General features: G+C 36.6%; 1 protein-coding gene across 4 annotated transcripts in view; it reads right to left on the bottom strand.

Moving 5' to 3' along the window:
- The window catches only part of Brinp3 (BMP/retinoic acid inducible neural specific 3), a 382,003-nt gene extending 367,996 nt beyond the window's left edge, over window positions 1–14,007 (bottom strand). Inside the window, exon 1 of one of the 4 annotated variants that reach the window (XM_015997685.3) lies at window positions 13,125–14,007. The gene's annotated coding sequence lies outside the window, so the exon portion shown is untranslated. Of the gene's footprint in view, window positions 1–6,143; window positions 6,193–10,109; window positions 10,451–11,420; window positions 11,596–13,124 lie in introns of those variants that run through there. The other 3 variants (XM_006978971.4, XM_015997686.3, XM_042258276.2) reach the window with 3 other exon arrangements.
- Between the last annotated feature and the right edge of the window lie 3,642 nt (window positions 14,008–17,649).

Raw genomic sequence — 17,649 nt, 5'->3', positions numbered from 1 at the left:
TATAGCTTTAAGTGTTTTCCATCTTAATGAGGGTTAGTATTCCTCTGGGAAGTACATACTGCAGAGGAAAGTAATCTCCTGCTTGATCCTGTCAATACAATCTTGTCCTACCAATAAAGAGGACATTAAATGCTGCTGCCTAATGGTAGGACTGATTAGAAAAAATGAAGAGTAGGTGAGTTCCATTCCTTTACAGTGTCCAGCACATGGGGAAATTATTCTCACCAGCAGAATGTGTAAGAGTCATTTGGGTAACCAGATAGCTCTAAAAAACATGAGTGTTTTAGCATAGGAGGGCATGTAACAAATGATGGAAAATTCATGTTGTCAATCACAAGGAACAAAGGAGCAAAAGTTAAACAAAGGCTGTTCAGAAATAGATATTTGGAAATTGGCTTTCATTTAATTGGATTAAAATCTAGTTTTAAAAGAAAATATAAGGGATCCCGATGTGACTAGCATTTGTTACTCTTGCAAAGAATCTGGGATTTTTCACATGGTGACTCTCAGTTATCCATAATTCCAATTCCAGGGGATCTTATGCCCTCTTCTGTCCTCCATGATCACCAGAAATGCATGAAGAGCACATACATATATATGCAGGTGAAATAATCATATACATAAAATAAAACAAATATTTAACTAAAGAATGTATGAGAAATTCATTAACAAAATGTTCTTCTATATCTGACTCCAGTCAGGCTTCTCTGAATTGTATTTTTATAGGTCCTGACTGTTCAAACATTGTGTACTAAGTACATTTTCACAGAATATACAAAATCCACAGAGGTGCACCATGTGTATCTGGCTGCATTTTTCATCTTCAACCTTCCTGGTGATGTCTCAACACTTTGGAAGCATCAAGGTGTTTTAGGTCAGCATTTCCCTTCATCTGCTCTTCGCTTTGTGCGTTTATCATTTACTGACTATACTGCTACAATTCCATTTCTTTTGTCTTTTTTTTTTTTTTTTTTTTTTTGGTTTTTCGAGACAGGGTTTCTCTATGTAGCTTTGAGCCTTTCCTGGAACTCACTTGGTAGCCCAAGCTGGCCTTGAACTCACAGAGATCCACCTGGCTCTGCCTCCCGAGTGCTGGGATTAAGGGCGTGCGCCACCACCGCCCGGCTTCTTTTGTCTTTTAAGAACTGAGTCAAACATCACTTTCTCACTATAAAATCCCATTAAAACCGTCTTTGAATAATATCTTACCACTTTTAACAAGTGTCATGAATAACTTTAGAACCAACTGGAAATATATTATAATTAATATATTCTAGTATCAGAACAGTGAAACAGAAGACAAGCTAAGATAAAGGTTAAAAGAATATGTATGTAGGAATAGAGCAGAAATAACAATTGCAGAATGAAGATTCAAAGTGGCTTTAAAATTTTTTTCCATTTTTTTGGCAGTCTTATATCTTTATAGTTTATCAAAGCAAAGCAATTTTTGTCAATAAAATAATTCGTCACATAAACGTCATTTTGAAGGAAATGTGAGGACTGTGGCTAAGTTCATATAGTTTTATTCAGCCCTAGAATGTGTGCAAATCTATGAAACTCAAAGATAATTATTGTTTTGTCCTTGCTTTCATGAATAGTATCCTCAGGGTTGTTTTTGAGTTTTTTTTTTTTTTTTTTTTTTGCCAAGATTTTGAAGTGTTTTAAAAAATTAATGTTATTGTACAATAATTTGTAAAATGATCATGACAAATTTGTTCAGCCAAAAAATAACACTATTTAACTAAACTCATCCCAGTATTAGTCTAATAAATAACTATACTGAAATACAGCAAGAAAACTTTAAAACTGGGTCACCAAATAGACAATATTCTTGTGCTGTAAGGGGACCAAGAATAACCTCAGAGTTTATCAAATCTGCAAAGAAAGGTCACTGCATAATTAGAAGTTATTTTATTAAAAACTTAAATAAGAATGTGTTGTCTGCACACATAAGAAATATTAAATTTATGGAACTTTCAAGAAGATTCAGTTTTTAAAAAGTTCAAAAAGCTCATGATTATGCAGACCATAGAAGAATTCTTTAAAATAAAGATAATAATTTTCAGATATTTTTTATCCAGGCATAAGAAAATTAAGGATGTAATACTCATAATTTTTGTTGGTAGCTCACAAATCTGTCATCTTCCTATTTATAGATGCCCTTTTATCCTCAGGGAAATTCTAAGATATTTTACCCAGCATGAAGCAGGAACCTATGAGTGTTTTATGTATTTGTTTACCCTTAGCATCAATAACAAGCTTCTACAGGGTGAAGGACCTTACATAATGGGACATATTATCAATTGTCTAGAGTAAAAATGACTTAAAATTTGTTTTTAAAAAAGTCCCTGTGGCGTCAATTTAATGTTTTCATTGATTTTATTTATTAAAATCAAATGAATTACTATCAAAATGTTCTGATTCAAAGAAGCTAACATGATTTTTTAATAAATAAATAAATAAGATCATCTAAAGTCAAAATTGTAGCCCTTTTCAGAACTTTTCTGGTTTCTTAATGTATCTTTATTTTTTCCTTTAATATACACGATGGAAATATATTTTGTATTGATTTTTCTTCTGCTGGAGCATTAAGAAATTCTCCTCTTTAAATGGAGATATATTTACAATACCAAAGTTGGACATGCATGACAATAAAATTAGTGGCCAAGCACCACATTTCTCTTAACTCTTAATGGATTAATGAGTTTTGAGAATTCAACTAAGAAAGAATTATAGGCAACTGCCTTGTCATTGTTTACATCAGTTATGTTTTCATTGTGTTCTTAAAGCTTCATGTACACAATCAGCTATTCAACATATAGTTGTTAAGAATCAAAAATAAAAGCAAACCAGAGGCTATCTTCAATAAGCACACTAATTCAGGATAACATATTTAAAACTTGATCTAGTGTTCTCCAACACCTACTGCACCCTAATCTGACAAGTCATGACAGATCTGTGCATATTTTTAATTGAATAATATCTCTTCACCAACCTTAGCATAACTGACCTGGTCGACAGGCATGCTAGCTAATGAGATAGAGTCACCGCTCCTGATATTAGTAATATTTTCAGCTGGTAATAAGTCCTTTGTTCTTTCTAACAGAAAGCATCTGCTTGCATCACTGCTCCTCAAAATAGAAATTTAAGCAATTTGTTGTTTTCAAGAACAACTTTCTTCAAAATATTAATTTAAGGCCTAAAGTAGTTTAACCATTACTACCTTCAAATGATGATGGACTACGTTTGGATAGAAATCAATGCGAATTTCCATGAAATAATGACATATATTTAAAACAGTTTTCATATTTGTGTAATCTTCAAGATTTTATGAAAATTTAGAAAATGAAGAATAAAGTATGTAATAGTATTTCTGGCCATTAGAGAGAAGTGACTATTAAGTAGGCCTGTTATATAGCTATACAATGCATGTTGATTTGGAAATCAACTTGATAGAAAATGACAGTAATTATTTCACAACACTAGTCAGAGGAATAGCTATTATTACACTTACCTGAGGCCTAATTTAGTAATTAATACATTTTAATGAGCAGGTTATATCAATAGATACTTAGAAAATAGTTGTCTTTAGCTCAGACATCTCTAAAAGGCTACAAGTTATAGCAACCTTTGGCCAGTTTTATGATGACATAACTATGTAGGAGGTAGATGGATAGAATATAATTTCGTTTAGCCTTTCGTACTAAGGATCATTGAAGATAAACTAATATTTTAATAGGTCATCATTGAAATTCTTGGGGGCAGCCTTTTACTTGAAATCAGAATGGATTTCTTCAACTGGCGTTTGTCTGGATGGGTTTAAAGGTGATAAAGGCAGTAGTGGTATTCCATTCTCCCTCCAGACTATGCTTAACACATTGAAAATTGTCATATCATCTTTAAAGCTGACTGAACAATGACATGTTAAATTCTATGAGTTGTATGGTTGGGTAAGAGAATGCAAAAGAAAACCATGTTATAGTTTACTATGATTATAAAACATGATTAAAATTATTTCCCATATGTAGCTTACCATTCAAACATAGTGCTGTGTGTAGTTATATTATTCAATAAAGATTGTTTTTCACTCAGCAATGTCAGTAATCTATTCTTTGTGTTAAAGTTGTGGAAATTGATTGATATAATGGAAAGGGGAGGATAGAGAGCTGGAAATACATGGGACCAGTGATTATTGACTCATAAATGAGTATAAAAGTTACTTAAACAAAGAGGAAGGCTTAATATTAATTCTGAAAATTACATAGAGTGTCTTTCAAAAACACATTGAGACATTTATTTTATTCACTATGGATTCCAAATCTCCATTCTCAAATATTGGAATCACTTATCTTTGTTCACATTTTGAAATAAGTCAGACAAGTCAAATAGCTTTTAGTCTTTGACCGACTTTGAATGGTATGGTGAAACCTTGAAAGAAATGCATCCTCTAAATCTTCAAAATAGATTCTATTGTAAATTTTTGATCATGGATTAGTTTAATCATTTTTATTATTAATTATGGGGGTATTAATATTTTGCTTATATGCCACAGAGTTCAGAAGACAGCATCAGATTCCCTAGAACAGCAGTTACAGACAGCTGTGAACCCCTTTATGTGTACTGTAAACAGAACCAAGTTTCTCTATAAGAGCAGCAAATAGTCTTAAACATTGAGCCATGTCTTGTGGCCCAGAATTTTTTTTTAAAGATTTATTATTTATTATGTATACAGAAGAGGGAGCCAGATCTCATTATAGATGGTTGTGAGACATCATGTGGGTATTAGGAATTGGACTCAGGACCTCTGGAAGAACAGTCAGTGCTCTTAACCGCTGAGCCATCTCTCCAGCTCCGTGGCCCAGCATTTATATTTTTGAAAAAAGTTAACACATTATTTTAAAGTCTCTATTTTAGTAATATTAGTGGTAAACAACACCAATTTGCTCTTCGCTATTATTGCCACAGTGGGTTGATTTTTAATTTTGATTGAACATTTCATAATTTTGGAAAATTGAGAATTCTTTCTTATCATTCTGTATAATAATCACTAACATTAATGATAACATTTGTGAAATGCACCGTAATTATGTCTTTTTAGATAAGTGACTGGTAAGATGGATAATAAGAAATCTGTTATTGTTATAACTATTCAGTTTTAATGCATTGATAAACTCTATTTTGTCAACATATTAAGGTGTTTGTTGGCGTCCACAAAACATTGAGAAAACTATGAATTAATGACCTTAAGGCATCGTTTTGCACACATCTTCAGTATTACTTATTAAAACTTTCATGGCTTTTCTCATAAAATTGAAGTGATTATAACTGTTTAAGTACAATTTCCTATTAAAAAAGTTTTTCCATGTCTCCATTTACATTTACAGAGTTTAATTTTCAGATCTGAATTTTTTATACTACAAAGATTGTTACTCACTAAGGATATGACTTGCACTTGAGTACATCGCTTATCTCCAAATCTTCCCAATTGCATTAGTTCTGTTTTATATTTACAATAGCTGTGATAGAAGGCCTCAGATTAATTAGCATTTCTAATAGCAGCCACAAAACCTCCAGTATTCAAAGTGTGCATATATCAAATACTGCACAGTAATAAACAACTATAATAGCCATGGTTTGTTTTGCTTTATTTTGTTTGGTTTTTCAGACAAGGTCTCACTTCCTAGCTTAGGCTGCTCTAAAACTATGCAGCCTAAACTAGCTAGCTTTGAAGTCAGAAAAATTGATTAGCTTCGGGTTCATAAGTTTTGGAATTTTAGGCAAAAAATATCACAGGTTGGAATGCATGTGATTTTTAAATATGATAGCTGAATAAACCCACAATGTTCAAGCATATTCTTTAATGTAACATTTCCCCAAACTGGTTATTTTCATGAATCTCATTTAAAATAGTTTTTTTAAGTTTTAGTGTGAAAGTGAGTGTTAGTGAATCTACAAATGTACTGCCCAGTATTTGAGATTGAGCAATCTAAAATGTATGCTTACTCAGTTCTGTTCTTTCCAAGGCTAGATTGTTTTTTAATAGTGTAATATTCTAGAGATAGATTTTAAAATTAACAAGATGCAAGAGTCCAGAAAAGTTAATAAAAGCTAGCTCAATCCTGATGAGGTTGGCTGATACTCACAGAATTCAGAAAGAATAAGTCCATCTGTAACTATTCCTCCACAATAAATCTATAATGGAATTTAAATGAAACACACCATTATGAGAGAATAATTCTTACACAGCAGAGCACTATAATGCATTTGAATGTAATGTTCATATATTTATTAATTCAATCAATAAACGTGTATTTTATAGATTTAATTTGCTGGAACTATAATATGATAGTTCCTTTATTAGCTATTAAGGAAAATTTGTTATGCTTTGGGTGCTCTTAAAGGCATCTTCATCTGGGTAAATTAGGGTTTACACACTAAAAAAAATGTTTAAAAGACTATGTAAAGTATATCATAATGTGCATAAATATATTTTAAACTCTAAAAATCATAAACTCTTACAAATAACATTAAGATTGAAAATAAGAGATTGAGAATTGGTGTTTACTCAAGTAAGTAGATTACATATCACTTTTTGAAGCATAATTCATACTTTCTAATTAAAAATAAGTCTCTAAACAACACAGGGATTTCAACCCTAAATAATAATGCATGCATCCTGTCCATCAATAATGTATTAATAATGTGAATTCATATTTGGGAAAATAAATGTGTTACTGAATCACAGTTGGGCTTACCTTCTTGTTAAAGAATGAAAGTTTTGTTACTTTAAATATTAGCTAGGAAACACCCAAAAAAACTTTGCTTTATTTATTTCAAACTTTATGCAGAGCAGTAAATTCATAACTTATAAAAGAGTTACCTGTGAAACCATTGGAATTGAGTAGGAGTATTTGTGAGTAATTAAATAAAAATATTCTTTATAGCTCATCAGATATTCTTGGAAAGGATAGTTATAAGAGCTTTAAAACATTATTCACATTATTTGAAGACCATTGTACAGGACTAAGGTTGCTATTTGATACCATTAAGAAGGCAAAGAACTGATCCTAGCTAAACCTTCCAGGTATTGATTGAGTGGAAAGCCCATTAGTACTCAGATTAAATTTCAACTTCTAAGACTCATTTCTTTTTTATAGAACAGAATAAATATTATTACACTTTCTTATTATTTAAACTATTGAAATTGTCAATTAACAAACAATAAAATTTATATTTTTTTTGCCTTCAATGGTAATTTATGAATTGTAAATGTTGAAGTCATGAAGTAATATAATACACATAGTGGTACAACAGAATATTGTTCAGAATTATACCGCTATGTGTCTAAAAAAAATTTTCCAAATAGTTGCTAAATTAATACACAACAGTTCAGATGTCAACCCTCCTTCATTTTAATAAACTGAATGTGAATTTATAAAAATACTATAAATTACAATATTTAGGTTTCTCTACTTTATTATTATTATTATATAAGAAGACTTGTAATTCATTTGTAGGAGGGCATCATTAAGCTAATCATATAAATTAATATAAATCTACTAAGGTACAGCATTTTATTTAATTTATGAACCATAAAAAGTCAGTCAGTCAAAAGGCCTATTTTCTGAAAGTGTCTGTCTTCATAGAGAATATAAAATCCAAGATAAATATCTTATCAATAAAATAACAGCTACTGTTCTTCAGCCAGGGAGCTACTTCTCTTGTTAGAAATTTCATGATATTAAACTCAGGTGGCACCACTGCACAGGGACCAAGGATACTTGAAACTTCCATTAAAAACAGTTCTGTCAACATTCATTCTCAGGAAGTCCTGATACTATTTGACACTAAGAAATTAAAACACAACAGAATCTTTTGAGTGATGGATTAAGTTTTTTTCAGCATGTTTGTCTTTAATTTCTTTAATTTTTACCCTGGCTTGTCCTTTAAAAGCATTACTTCCTCTCTGTGATGCATGTGAGAAATGAGAAAAATAAGTTAGAACTCATGGGAAGAAATCTTAGTAGAACAATATAAATGAGGTAAAACTAGAGTTGAGATGCAGGAGAATGTCCTAGGTCTACCAACACTTGACCTTTCCCATGTCCTGACTCTCAAAGAGATGAAGCAGTACAGTGGAAGGAGTCTTAGAAGACTGCAACATTAATCCTAAATCTTGAACATAATCACAAACACATTTTGAATTTTATTTTTTAAAAAAAGAAGTTTATGCTAACCTTGTCACGTGGTGTTCTCATAGTCCCATTTACGCTGGAAATATTTAGATAGTAAGTTCAATTTTCTAAATTACTAAGAATTTTTAGAATTTTGCTATAATCAGTATTTTTTCAGTTTAATGATAATAGGGACATAATAAAATGATAGCAAAAAGAAAGGCCCTTGACAGAATTTTACAATGAAGCATCAAAGTTTAGAAGGCCAACTACTGTGTTTCAGTTCCCTCTTGCAGAGAGACACCTATGAAGAACCATTCAGGAAAGCAATCGTTTTGAATTTAATAACACCAATCTAGTAGCCCAGTTAATGGTAAGGATAACATGTGCATGTTTATATAATATGAATCTGAACAGTTACATTTAAATATAGAGACTTCTTTCAGCTAAGTATTGGTGTACTTACTTAGCTGTAGTACACCAATAATTATATTGAAAATAATCAACAGGTGTTATAATTTATAAATCATACTTTTATACTACAATACTGGGTTTCCTAAAAGAAAATAGCTCATGAGAGGATTATATCATATATGATCCTGTTAAAAGTAAATTAAATTGATCATTATATGATATCCTACATATTTCACTTCAAGGATATTGTTTAAATTAATATTTGACATAAATGTCTTCTCCATCAATCCAAAACTGGACACAGATGCACATATCCACCCAGAGATACAATATGTTTATTATAATAAAACTGCAGAGACTAAAGTACAAAAGAATTGACAAACTGAAATGTGTGAAGACTTTCTCTTGTGTGATTAAAAACTACTTTATGCCTCAAACTAAAAGACAAAAAGTATTATAACTTTGCAATTTTCCAACCTAAAGTTGCAATTATTCTTATTTATTCAATATTTTATCAGTGAGCTTTACAAGCTGGAAAAATATTGATTCAGGGGTCCACATCAATAAATGTAAGCACTAAAATTATTTCCACTGAAATTGTAAGGTTTTTTTTTTTTTTTTTGACAAAATGCTATTAGCAACTGCATGGTTTATGACGGTGTCTTATTAATTTGTTGGATTTTTGTGCTTCACTTTCGGCTAATTCTTAGCTCCTTCAGCCATACCCATAATATAACAAAATGAGAACACTAATAATAAAGCATTAGACCATGCAGATATATTGTCATTTTAATTGAATTAAATCTGAGAGTGGAAGAAATCTACTGATTGCTCAATCTGCCTATCAACTTTGAATAAAAAGAGATTTATTTGAGGTGTGCTCCCATAATCTTCCTCTCATTTTTTTTTTCAGTTTTTCATCCATTTTCCTTAGACTTTAAAGTGTTTGCACCAGGTTCATGTAAAAACCCAGCCTTTGGGCAACTTCCTGCTCCTCCTTCAATTTCCTAAACCAACCCAATGCCAAATCCTAGCAATTTTGTTTTACAGACTGACAAAATAGAACAAGAATGTCCACAAAGAGTCAAAATTACTTTCCTAGTTCAAGAGGCCCTTAATAGTGCTCCAGTCACCCTCTGCATAGAAAGGTGTGTGACCCCAGCAGTAGGAGCAGGTTAAGGCATTTCTGTATAACTGCCTCTTCCATATTTCACTAAGGCGATTGATTATCCACCTCTTCCTCTAACTCTCTACCCTCCCAATTGCTGCCTTTCACCTAGATCCATTTTTATGATATTTCTATCACTGTCTAACGTTCAAATAAAACCACATTAAACATTTAAATGAATGCACATCAAGTCTTTAAATGTTATTAAATGTACTCATGACTGTGAATATTAAGAAGTTGTAGAGGTTAGGACCATCTGAAAATGTATGTATTCTGTAGTTTGAAATGAAAATCTCATCACAAGATGGGTCAAACAGACAGTTGATGATATCATATAGACATTCAGTCCTTACCTGGTTAACTGCATGGTGACAAACAAATCAAAAGTCCCCAGAATCTGAATCATCTGTCTCCACACTGTGACAGCTTTACAGCTTGGGGCTTTCTTCTTAGCTTACATACATTTGGCTGGCTATCCTTTGCAAGCAAGCTAGGGTTAAATTGTAACCCTGGTCACCTCCTCCTCTTTTCTAACAGCTGTTTGGCAGCTCACACAGCAGGGAAAGTGCATTTTACCCGTTCAAATAGAGCCTACACTGCATCTCCCAGCCATGCTCCACTTACTAGGAGGTCCCTGCTCCGAAGGACTGATCACGTTCTGGACCTCAAGTAGGAGGCTTTCTGTTTCAACTCTGAGGGACTGGGAGAACAGGCATCAAAGACTCCAACTCTCTGCCACTGTTTGGCTACAGACACAGCATGAAACCTGCAGCCCTGAAGCCTCACCCCCTCCCTGGTGGTCACCTCCGGAGCAGAGCGCCCAGGAATGGGTCTTCTTTCCTCTCACCCCCACCTCCAGGAAAAGGGGATGAGCAATACAAAAGTGAGAACTTTATAGCGGCTTTAACATAAACATGTAGCTCCCCTAAGCCTCGGATTGCAGATAGCATTGCATTCCAAGCCCTGGCTCCAAGTTGAAAGCCAACTCACTTCACCCTGCCTCCCTCCGGATTCTGTGAGTTAGTGAAGGAAGGAAAGGAGAGAGTGATGATGACTAGCAATACTTTAACATTGATCTAAAAAAGTCCTTCAGTTATCCTAAGCCCTACTAAACAAACAGATAAAGACAGCGATCGGGGCTTTTAAAAACAATCAACCTGGAGAAGCATTGCGCGCTGTGCTTAGGATTCAGCTCAGGAAAATAATAAAGAAATTGCAACGCAGAAAAAAATGTTAAGAGATTGCAGAAAAAAAGCAAGCCTGTCTTTCCCACAGAAGAGGTTTGGGGTCCCAGAAAAACCGGACAACAGGCGTCGTGGGAGGTTGCAAAACCCTTGTGTGCCCACTCTCTTGGGCTGCAAATGTCCACCCGGAGCCGCAGGGTTGAGAGCGCAGCCTACGCCAGCGGGTCTGGGACTCTATCCCCACCCTCGCGCTCCCTCACCAGCCCTGGGCTAGCCAGGCAAGCAGGCGCTTTGCCCTCTATCTCCCCAGAACCCAGGAGGCTTAGAGGTAGCTGGGAGCAGCCGCGAAATCTCCAGACACAGTCGCCTGTTGCTAACCCTCTGTTTAGAGCATCCTTGGCTGCGGAAAGCCTGTCTCTTGTGTCAGTTTCCCTCATACAAGGCTGAGCTCCGGGTTCTAACACAGCAAAACGTACTTACCTAGACAGCGAATGTCTGAGCCTCCCTGTGCCACACTGATTAAGCAGAAAACGGTCTGACTGCACTGAAAGTTTTTCTCCTTTCTCTTTCTCCCTCCCTCCACCCTTGCGCAACAGCAGTAGTCCTCTAGAGAGGATATTTGAATTGGCGAATTACACCAAAGCCTCGTTTCTTCAAATGAAGTCACGGACGCTAATGGTACTGGCTTGTCAGGCAGGACGGACCGAACTGGCAAAGACAGCAGGTAGAAACTAGCTCTGGGTGAGGGACGCCAAGAGGTGCGGACCACTGTGTCAACCCCAATCCCTCTCCCACTTGGTGGGAGGCAAGGGGGGAGAGCCCTGGAATCTGAGAGGAGGGGGATGGGGCGATGCTGCAGCTGGAGTACTTTTATGTCTGGAAGCTTAAAAGGCTTTTGAATTAAAAAGAAAGAAATCATTGCCTAAATTGTCGCAGCAGCCATCAATGACTGGAATAGTTCTTTCCCAGAAATTAAAAGGAACCCCCCCCCCACACACACACACAAAATAACTTAGGGAAGAGAGGCTTGAACAATAGAACCTCACCTCCATCCAGCCCATTAAAGAGGAACATTGCAGAAACTTGTCCTTATTTTTTTTTGGGGGGGGGGGGAGGGGGTAATCACAGAAAATCTCTCCTGGTGCTCTACAGATGACTGACACATGCAGATTTGTGTTTGATAATTACCAAACACTTGCCCCAATGTGAAGTAAAAGCCAACATTTAAGTGTTTCTCAACACAAGGATGTGGAATAGGAAGTGATCATCAGTTAAAGCCCATAGAAATGTTCATGAAAGCACAAGGCAAGAACCATATTAACATACTTATTAAAAACTGAGGGCAGGGGTGGGCAAGTGTGAGGAGTGAGGCAATTACATTTTTCATGTAAAGTCCCTCCCCGAATTTCAATGTATTGGAACCCAGATAATCAGTGGCTTCTGATAGCTCTCTTCATCTGAAAGGAGACCTCCCTGACCAATTAACTGTTCGCCAGCATAATTCACAAAACCTGAAACGCATTGCAATACGCTGCCTAAACAGGAAGCACGATGGCCAATATAATGTGCCCATGCATGCTGAGGATATTGTATAAGAATTGTGCCCTCAAGACTCAGACTCCTTTTCTTACCATGCATGTTAGTGTTCAGGATCCTATTAAATCTACAGAGACACACTTTACCAAAGTCCTCCCTCAGCCATTCACACGCTTAGGAGGAGAGGAGCACACATTGACCTGGACAACCTTCTGAACATCAGAGAGACTAGTGAACTTTCTTAAACCCAGAAGTAGGCATCTCTTCCTCAGGCATTTTCAGAAACTAACAGCAAAAAATGTCTTTTTCAGTGATACAACACTGTGTTCCAAGAGAAGTAAACTGGGGAGAGGTGATGTCCACATTACCTGATAGAAACTTGGAATATAAATAGGGACTTTTTTTTTTTTTAAGAAGGATATATTGGGGCAAGTCATTGCAGGTGCTACATATTACTAATTCTAGCATATACTGATGGTCACATATGTACTTGCAATCTGAAAGTAACTATGCAAAACAGGGAGAGAGAGAGAGAGAGAGAGAGAGAGAGAGAGAGAGAGAGAGAGAGGAGAAGTAGTGCCTATTTAAAAAAATATTAACACTAGTAATAAGTTACTAGCTGCTCATTACATGTGCAGAGATACTTACCAGAGGAAATTTCATGAAGCAAGATGACCGTGAGAAAAATACATCCAGGATTCAAGCAAATATTCCATGGTCTTCCACAGCAGTGTAGATCTGTGGGCTGCAGGGCAGCAGGACTCAGAAGTATTCAGCGGTTCTTGATGGCCTCTAACCAACTGAAAGCCAGTTATTCAGGGGCCAAGATCCTCAAAGTAAAGGAGGTAAAATGTTAAAGAAGTACGTTTTTTTTAAAACTGGGGACCGGTAGCAGTGGGGACCTTTTCTGTGATGATCCACAGCCGAACAAATTTACCAAACCATATGTCCCCACACAGTGAGGAAAGAGAGAAGCTGGATCACTCACGCACAAGAACAAGATGCATAACACAAACAGATCTGCAAAGAAAAGTAACAGGATGTGTTGAAGACAGGGAGTAGAGAACTAGTGAGCGAGCTAAGCTGTAGTCATCCTCAGAGTGCAGCGGCAGTGACTTAGGCTGCTGGGGACGATCCAATGAGAATTCAGGAGTGCACCGCTTCGGAAATCCTGCAGGGTCTTCCCACTCGCAGTTCTTTTCAGAGTTTACCTGCTCTAGGAACGTTATCATTAGGATTAATAGTATTCCATCAGTGCATTTCACTAGCAGTTTCCTGAGACCCTTTCCCTCGCAGCAACTGAGGGAGGCGTAGTAAGAAAACCTGACACAACCCACACCCCAAATAAGCAAGCAGGACCGGCTACATTGCCTTGATCAACTCGTCAGCGATTTTTGCATGGACAGGGGCTGGGAGATGAATGGTTGAAGGCTCTAGTCGCTTGCAGGTTTTGAGGGCGCTATGCTTTGGAGGATTAAGCAAGGGGGCCCTGGAGTGGATGATGGGATGCCTAGGCGGCAGCATCTCTCCTAGGTCCCAGTTCCTTGATCAATCATGCTGCCTGTGTTTATGGCGATTGATTTGAATCCGGAGCCCCAGCGCCAAAACTACGCTTTAAGAAGCTAAATTTTAGGACAATCTGAGGACTGTCACCGGTCCATTGGGGGTGGGGTGGGAGGTTTGCAGGAGGGTCTGTGGGTGCGGGGTCTGCCTTGCCTTTGATTCCTGCAGTTATGCAGCTAAAGTAGAGAAATGGCTTTTGGTGTGGATTGCATTGTCGTGTCATTTTCGTGCCCCGATACCGCATAAACGATCACCTGATCAGCAGATCGATCGGGTAAGATTAGCCCGATCTCTTCTCCTTTTTCCTTTCTGTGACCCCATTTTTCGGCCCCCTTCCACTCCCTCCCTAAACCTATTCCTCACCCTTTCTTTCCCTGCTTCCTCTCCGCCACCAGCTTTCTTGTCTTTTCGCTCTTTTCTCTCCTCTTGGAAATCTACTGCCGCTGGGGAATTGCCTGTTTGACTGAAAGGCTGCTAACTCTGTAAGTGATTTATTTTTTGACCGTAGAATGAACATCACCCCGCTGCTCCTCAAAATCTTTTCTTAGGGAAGATTCTAGGTCCCCTTCTTTAGAAATGCTCTGAGTGACCCAGAAGATGTATAGAGATCACAATCAGGTAGGGGATCTTTAGCCCTGGACTCCAGCTCCGTCTTGCTCCGGAACCCTGAAGCTTACAAATTAGGCATCTGTCTGTTTTAAAAATAGGAGGGGATGGTAACCTGGAAATCGATTTATTTGTTGTAAAAACTGAGTTGCTGAGTGATAGAAGGGCTAAGAATTTACCGTGGGTAAAAAATGTTCTTGGTAAGTAATCTTATTTTCTGCTTCTCAGTAGCCCATCCCCCACTCCATTCATTTATTTCCTCTCTGTATGTAAATCACGGAGGAGCTGGGTCAGTGGAAATGTTCTTTTCCTCTTCTCTGGGAGAGTAGAAGCCAGGAAGTGTGGATCTGAAGTGGGGAGGGGCCTTTGGAGACAATATCAACACTTTCAGGTCCTTCCTAGCCTGTGTAAAAACACTGGCAGGTAAAGCAATCTTTCCTTTCTGAAGGTGTATTTAAGGATCACCCTCCCCTTTAACTCTTTCTTTTCTGGAAATGAAGTGAATTTAGGGGGTAGCGACTCATTTTTATTTATGCTAGGAGAACACTTTAGCTATGTTAAAAAAAAAAATACTCTTTCAGCCATAGTACTAAAAAGCCATAGTTACCTCTTTACGTTTTACAGGAAGGATAACTCGAGAAATCTCTTATTAAGCATGCATTTTAGTTCCAATTCCTACATCTGATACAAGTGAGTATGTCCCAAGTGAATATTTGCTGGTCATGATCAACCTTCTGGCTTGCCAAGAGTCTATAGCACCCCCACCTGTGCATAGTTATCCTGAAGAGAGTGCATGTGCACGCTTGGGAAGAATTGGGAAGGCTCTTGATAGTACTGCTGTTATATTCTGCTAAATGTGGAGAATAACAAGTCTTGCAAATTGTGTGAACTTGGAATGCAAGTGCACGCTGACTATTCTGGATACAAAATACCACAAGAGGCTATCAAAGAAAAGCATTGCAATTTTGAATTACAAAATACATTTCATTGGCAAAACATTAACATTAAATTTTTCCCTCTGTTGTTAATTCTGGCGTAGCACCTTATACCCAAATGTCAATAATAAAAGATAAGCTACTTGGTGGAAATATACATGTCTAAGAGGAATTGAGCCTCAGCAGAAATATAAACTAGAATTCCACTGACTAAAAACACACTTCTTTTATGATAATCAACACTGTAGAAGCCAGTACTATAACCTACAGAAAGAAAGATAGCTAGGTGTCGTGCCATTGAAGAAAATAATAATATATGTATGCTCAAGTATCTATAGTGTTTATAATGACAAGATTGTCAAAGGCAAAAATTAAGTGAAGACATGCTGTCATAACTTTTCTTTCTCTTTTCAGGGTGCACACCTGCCCCATACTGTGACAGAGTAGAAGTTTTTCTTCCTTGTCTCATTCTCCTAAAAGATGGATGATCTTTGTGTTTATTATAGAGGCTGATAAATTTGGCTAAGAGGATCTGAGACCACATAAAGAGAGTCAAAATCTTGAGACATGTTCATTGCAAATACAGCTTAACAACTGTGGAGTATACAGACAATATTTTCTTGCCACGAGGGCCACAGAATGTTATTCAAGAGCACCTATCTAACTGACTGTTAAAAAGAATGTGTTGTTTTATGAACAACCCATTTTGACTTAAGTCAGACAAATGAAACGAAAATTTATTTTATAGTCATCCATAGTAAAGCACACTTGTATTCTGTAATTTCAGAAGACTAGAAATGAGGCAGTAGGGTTATAATCTTAAGGCCAGGCTAGGCTATGTAGCAAGAGTTTTGCTCAACAGATAAACAAGTGTGTGTGTGTGTGTGTGTGTGTGTGTGTGTGTGTGTGTGTAAAAGAAATGTAATGTTATTGTTAAACATTTAAAATAATGCAGGAGCAGTAATATTCATTTTTTGAATCTTAGTTTAGAAACTTTAGGAAAGTTTTGTAATATTCCAAGAATTGTTCATTTACGTGGTTGAATATGATATTAAACCATGTGATTACTTAGCTCAACCCCCTCATAGTGTCATAAACATTATATCATTATATCCCCCATCTTCTGGCTTCAGAGCAAGTGTGGTTTTCACAGTGCTGTCAGAAGCGGGCCTTTTTAGTTTTAAGTTGAGAGCATTTCTCCTCTCATTCCACTACGTTCACTGGAAGCTATTCATTTAGCAGACTTCACATTAGTGATGGGTGTTCCCTGCCTCCCTGTCTTTTCTTCCTTTATAGCTGCAAACCAATATATTTCAACTATTACCTTGCTAAAAAATCTGCCAAGGGAGCATTCAAATGATTTAGTGCTAAAGATAGAATGTAGCATTATACTCTATTCTGAGTATAGCTGGAATTCTTGATTTGATGTTCAGAACCCCCCAAAAGGAAGGGTACACATATTCTTTTAACAACTTTTAGATTTGTGTGTGTGCGTGCATGAGTGCATGCGTGTGTGTGTGTGTGTGTGTGTGTGTGTGTGTGTGTGTGTGTGTACACTCTCTTGAGCCATGGTCCACATGGGTAACCACTTAACTCTTTCCACCATGTGGGCTTCCATAATTGACCTAAGCTTTAGGGCCAGATAGCAAGTGTTCACTTTACCGAGTTGTCTTACCAGTCTCCTCAAAATAAATACTTTATTAAGAAAACCATGTTGTGATTTTTTTTGTAAAGAAAAATATCTATATGCTTCAGGTCACTTTTTAACATTAAAATCTAATTTATAGCAAAATATGAAAACATGAGCCCATTAAAGAAGGGTTTTCATATATATATATGATGTAGTGGGTAGCCATTCCAGCTTTGATCTTTAAGTTCCAACCCCTACTGAGGCTTTGGTAACTGTCATGCTTACAAGGCCCCAGATCTGGATGCACAGGCTCTCTTGGTGCCTGGACCCTGGACACTGGAGATAAACTGAGCAGAGTTCTCCAGAGAACACCACCGGACTGTGCTACATCTTCCCCAGGCCCTGCAACCTACCTATCCCTTCATTTGTAAGTTACGCC

The sequence above is a fragment of the Peromyscus maniculatus genome, chromosome 11, assembly GCF_049852395.1.
Source record: "Peromyscus maniculatus bairdii isolate BWxNUB_F1_BW_parent chromosome 11, HU_Pman_BW_mat_3.1, whole genome shotgun sequence".
NCBI classification, from domain to species: Eukaryota; Metazoa; Chordata; class Mammalia; order Rodentia; family Cricetidae; genus Peromyscus; species Peromyscus maniculatus.
Note: the sequence above shows the minus strand (reverse complement) of the source record. Positions and strands in the feature narration are given on the sequence as shown.